Source organism: Eptatretus burgeri, chromosome 4 (assembly GCF_056783735.1).
Source record: "Eptatretus burgeri isolate ZD-2024b chromosome 4, Ebu_testis_v1, whole genome shotgun sequence".
In the NCBI taxonomy this organism is placed as follows: Eukaryota; Metazoa; Chordata; class Myxini; order Myxiniformes; family Myxinidae; genus Eptatretus; species Eptatretus burgeri.
The window spans coordinates 125,381,159-125,387,158 of NC_140964.1; the positions used below are offsets into that span (position 1 = coordinate 125,381,159).

General features: G+C 42.3%; 1 protein-coding gene across 2 annotated transcripts in view; it reads right to left on the reverse strand.

Moving 5' to 3' along the window:
• The window catches only part of LOC147029038 (uncharacterized), a 207,171-nt gene extending 201,512 nt beyond the window's left edge, over positions 1–5,659 (reverse strand). For both annotated transcript variants that reach the window (XM_085879941.1, XM_085879940.1), the window contains exon 1: positions 5,434–5,659. The gene's annotated coding sequence lies outside the window, so the exon portion shown is untranslated. The remainder of the gene's footprint in view (positions 1–5,433) is intronic.
• Between the last annotated feature and the right edge of the window lie 341 nt (positions 5,660–6,000).

Here is a 6,000-nt window from a genome sequence, read left to right on the forward strand (position 1 = left end):
GACCTGGAGGTTGAAATTCTAGAGAACAAAGGATTCTGAACTAATGGCTCATGGACAAACTTTTGGGCATCCTAAGATACCTCTAAACGTTGCACTCCGAGGACTTGCCAAGCATTCAAAAGGCTCTGATGAAAACTGGGGATCTGAGACATGTCAACATGTTGCAGGTCGATGAGGAAAAGTTCACGGTCATATTTCAGACCTTCCACTTTCTGCAAACAGGTGTTTGTGAGAGGTCGCCAAGGAACACACTCACTGTACAGTAGGCGCTTAATCGTGGAAATCCGGAATGCCATTATCCGACTTGGGATATGCATCAGATTTTGACCACCCGCATTTTGGGGTCTGCAGACCACGTCTGGGCCCAGCCAATGGTGGCCACCCCCAGAAAAAAATCAATCAGTCAGAACCCTCTGAATGCCTGTGATCAAGTATCTCGGAGGTTCAAGTGGGATAACTCGATGCCAAATAAATGGAACCACCAGGTTGTTTATGATTGACACCCGTGTCTTAAGCGAGAGAAGTTAGTACAACCTTCTCCACCTTGCCAGTTTCAATTTAATTTTTTCCAGGAAGTTCTCCCAATTTTTTTGTTCATATGCTTCAATTCCTAGAAATAAGCCGAAATATTTAAACCACTCACTACTCCACTGTATTCGTCCTGGTAAAACAGGCAGGGACAAGGAAGGCAATCTGGGGCCCACCCAGAAAGCTACACTTTTTTCCAATTTAGGGCCCTGTCACACCTTGACGTTTTAGCCAGTGTATGGCAACATATCAAAATGTATGTAAAACGCTGGGGTACGCTGAACTATTGATGTTTTTTTTTCCAGTTTTGGGCATATTCATAACGAGTTGGACGTATGCATAACGTATTAGTAATGTACACAGAATGTAAACATGCTCACCTACTACTACGACTGATACTACTGACATGCACATCTACTCAACATGGAGTCTGGAACACTGACAGGTTCCTCCTGTGAACCAAATTTTTATATAACCAATTCCCCTAAACACTGCCAATACGCCATTATACGGTAGCTGCAAGTTAGAAACACGTTCAGTAAGTTATGTGGTCGTCCGGAAGACGTCAAATATGTCTACATACGTCAATATGCGTTGGAGATACGTTACACATAGGTTCAAAGCACGTTACTCATAGGTTAGAAATAAGTTTAAGGTATGCTAAACATTATCTCGACTTATGAGTAACTTACAAGTAACGTGTATCAACGATCGCATAACGTGCCTACAACTTATGACCAGCATATGCGGAACGTATGAGTCATACGCTGGCATACGTCAAAAAATTTTGAGCATGCTTAAAATTTGTCGACGAGCTCGGCGTACTAGGATGTATGCCAGCATGCTTCAGCGTGCTCTTAACGTATACAAAACTTACCCATAACGTATTCGACGTGTTCCAGCGTTTTAGACAAATTTTTCATACATCGGCATACACTGGCTAAATCGTCAAGGTGTGACAGGGCCTTTACCCTTGCAGTAGAAGCAAGCTCAAACTGGGTAAGGCAACGAGAGACCTCAGAAACATCTTTTTGATTTGCAATAGCAACACAAATATCATCAGCATAAGCTGAAACGACGACTTTGGAGTTTTGTGAAAGAGAGACTCCTAACACTGAGTTCCGACATAAAACTAATAAAGATTCAACGGAAAGATTGCAGAGCATGCCTGATAGCGCACAGCCCTGACGGATGCCTCGCTGAAAGGGGAAAGAGTAACAAAGACTATTATTAACCTTCAGCAGACAAGATGCATTTTTGTACAATAACTTAACATAAGCAGTAAATTTTTCCCCAAACCCTGTTCTCCTTAATACATCAAACAAAAAAGAAGGGTTAACACTGTCAAAAGCTTTTTCTTGATCTAAAAGTAATAAACCAAAACCAGGAGATGTAGCTCAACCGAGACGATCAAGTCTCTCACCAAAAAAATATTATCGTATCTGGAACATTCTGGAACACAGTATGGTTGATCAGTGCCAATCAAGAAAGAGATGACTTCCTTTAGACGGGTTGCAAGTGCTTTTGACAATATTTTATAGTCCAAGTTGAGGAGTGACACAGGCCGCCAATTTGCGGTCTCATGCAGGTTTCCTTTCTTCGGAAGGAGACACAAAACTGCCCTCCGGCAGGTCAATGGCAATTCACCTTGTTCAACACTCTCCTGAAAGACCTCAAGAAGAGTATGGCCTAGAATGTCCTAGAATGTCCCAGAAAGCCTTATAAAATTCAGCCGGAAGGCCGTCTCGTCCAGGGGCTTTCCCATCCTTGCTATCCTTGAGCGCAGCAGTAAGTTCTCCAAGAGAAATGTCAGGCTCAAGCAATTGCTGTTGGTCTTCAGACAGAGAAGGGAGCTGTTCAAACATCGCATTCCTGTTCTTCTTATTCACAACTCTTTTTGCGAAGAGTTTAGAAATATAGTCTTGTAGTTCATGCTTGATATCACTCTGGGAGGTCAACAAATCACCACCAGAAGAGCGCAAAGCATGGATTTGTTGAGAGGTCTTGACCATTTTTTTTCCAAATTGAACAACCTTTCTTTGGTCTGTCAAGTTGGATTTTTTCGTTCCGCAGTTGGGCGAAAGCACCGGCCGCTCGCTCTTTCACCATTTCAGCCAGAAGGGTCCTTTTCTCCGACAACTGCTGGACATTCACGCTAGACAATCTAGCTTTCTGCTCACAGATAAGTATATCGTTTTTTAAAGCAGATATCACACCAAAAGCGTTGTATGTCCTGGAAGAGCAGTATTGTTGGCAAAAACATTTGATTTGGGACTTTGTGCAGTCCCACCATTGTCTTAAGTTCAAATATGAACCCCTTTGTGACTCACATTTTTTCCCATACCATTTTAAAAGCTTCTATAAAATGTGCACTTTGTAGAAGTTTCACATTAAAAGTCCAATACGCACTTGCACAGACATGATGAGGAAAGCCACACACCATAACAATCATGTGATGATCGGAAAAACAAGACGGCCTGATATACGAGTTCTTAACAATATTTACCATTTCATGATTAACATAAAATCTGTCGAGGTGAGCAATCCTCAAAAGATTTCTTGATGCACAAACCCATGTATACTGACGGATATTACGGTTTTGTACCCGCCACACATCCACCAGTTTAAACTTTTTGACTAGCTGTGCCAAAGGCCTTGCACTGGGCGGATGAGGCTCACAAGTGTTCCGATCAAGTTGTGGGTCGAGGGTGCAGCTGTAGTCACCCCCAGACACAACAACATGGTAAAGTCAATGGTGCTTACAAACTCTGCCAACTTGTCCAGAAAGGCACCTCTTTCAGAGTTAGCACTAGGACAGTAAACATTTGTCATGGAAATCTTTAGGTTACTACTGACAAATTTCACAGGGGTCATTCCATGTCAAATCATCAAAGAATCTGCCGTCATCTCTCAGATTTTTGTAAAACTTTGGGAACCAATTGGGACCCATGACAAATGGCAAGAACTCAAATATTTTTGCTAACAGCCTCTTAATTAGTGAGATACAGACTAACGAACTTTGGACTAATTAGCACGACGTCGCGAATTCAAATGGCCATATCTCTAAAAGTATAACACCTAGAGAGCTGGTTTTGGTGTCATTTTAAAGGTATTTTTATGCCCTATGAATTTGTCTGGGCAACATTTTCCTACCTCCAACCACAAAAAAGTTATCACAAAATATAAACTTCAATCGTGAATCCCCAAAAAATGTATCCTTCAAATTTCCTCAAATTCATCCCAGAGGTACCTTATGATGTCAAGAAGCTTCCACATAAATTTTGTGATGGGCACTCCAATAGTTTCTGAGATATGAGCAATAATGTACATGTACGTATGGCATATAGGTTCGAAAATCAGCATTTGTAATGTATTATACAATCAATAAGCGAGTTCAAGTACACAGTGTTCACTAACCTGACTTAGACTTTCAATTTCCTCTTCAATGCAGCAACAGCAGCACTTGTTTCTTCCCTTCAGGCCCAGTTGAAAATGAAAGTATATGATACTTCAAAGCAATTGATGGTCGTTCCCTGTGTTCCCTGTCATGGCTAGGTGAGAATGATTGTCTAACATATTACAAATGCTGATTTTCGAACCTGTATACCATACGTACATGTACATTATTGCTCATATCTCAGAAACTATTGGAATGCCCATCACAAAATTTATGTGGAAGCTTCTTGGCATCATAAGGTACCTCTGGGATGAATTTGAGGAAATTTGAAGGATACATTTTTTGGGGATTCATGATTGAAGTTTATATTTTGTGATAACTTTTTGTGGTTGGAGGTAGGAAAATGTTGCCCAGACAAATTCATAGGGCATGAAAATACCTTTAAAATGACACCAAAACCAGCTCTCTAGGTGTTATACTTTTAGAGATATGGCCATTTGAATTCGCGACATTCGTTAATGTAGTCAAAGTTTGTTAGTCTGTATCTCACTAATTAAGAGGCTGTTAGCAAAAATATTTGAGTTCTTGCCGTTTTTCATGGGTCCCAATTGGTTCCCAAAGTTTTACAAAAGTCTGAGAGATGACGGCAGATTCTTTGATGATTTGACATGGAATGACCCACAGACAGTAAGTAACCTTTGCAAATTTCATTACAAGTTATCTCCGAAGGCTGGAGTCGAGGATGCAACACTATTGCCACACCAGCCTTGGCCTCAACAAGTGCACTCGAGAAAAAAAGACAACCTTTAAAGATTTTACACCACTCATCCTCAGAAGACTGATTTGCATGCGTCTCCTGTAGCATTAGCACATCATTTTTTTTCATTTTGGAAGAGCTGAAATACCTGGAGGCAACGCACACAACTGTGGCCTCCATTGATGTTCAGGGATGCTCTCTTTACCAGCCTGAGTAACACATTTCCTTAACCTTTGGACTTGAGGATCTGACATATTAACCTGATAAGGATCACGAATCATACTCCTTGAAGTTTTAATGAAATCGTGTAAATTCGGGAAGTAATCTTTGATTTTTATGTATCTTTTCCTGAATGTATCATCCAGGAATTTAATCACATTTTCTTGAGACACTAAGGTTGTGTCGTTTCCCCCCTCATCCTCTTGAGAGCTTAAAGCACTAAAATGTGGGGTCGAAGAGGTTTCATCTGAATCAAGTGCTTCATCGATGGCCTCTCCTAATACTTGTGGAACACTCACTTTTGGCTCAACAGAAAGTTCTGCTCTGTTTTCAGACCCCTCCGAATTTGCCTTGTCCATGTCCTTCCCCTCTTCAACCCTTACATCATCATCTGTGAGGGAGGGGTTAACATTTAACTCACAGGGATTTCCCCCTTTATTTATTTCTCCATCACTGTCAGACATAGCTATTAACTCGTCTGAACAAGTTTGGCAAACAGGACAAACACTTAAAACATCCTGAGATACCTCACCGTTCTCTGTGTCCCGCTCGGAGTCGGCCAGTGGAACAAGCGAAGTTTCCACATCCGCACACGACTCCGGCACCACCAAAGGGTTTCCAATGTCAGACGTTCCTCGAGGGTCCGCCGAGCCTGACACGATCTGGACCTAATTCTGCTCCTTCGAATCAAAGGCATCAACATTTGACCGTTTTTGGCCTTTTTTTTTTTTTTCCAGGTATCCGTAACAGCTACCTCTATATCGTCCACACTGTCCTGTACAGTGGATGGTAAAGGAGAGGAAGCAACCACTTTCACGTCCTCGTTTGGTGGGGGGGGGATTAATTACGTCACGATTACACACCCTCTCTCCAACGCCGGTCGGGGTGGACGAGTCCATTTCGTCGAACACCTCAGCCGGTGGGGGGGGCGGGGCGAGGCTCCCGATTCACCTTCTCCCCATTGGTTTGTGGTGAGGAGGAATCGTTCCTCACCACACCTTCACTTTCCTGCGGTGTAACCGCATTGGGACAAACACTCTTCCCGTGCCCGTAAGCTCCACACCCAAAACACGTCATAACCTCTGAGGAGACAAACATT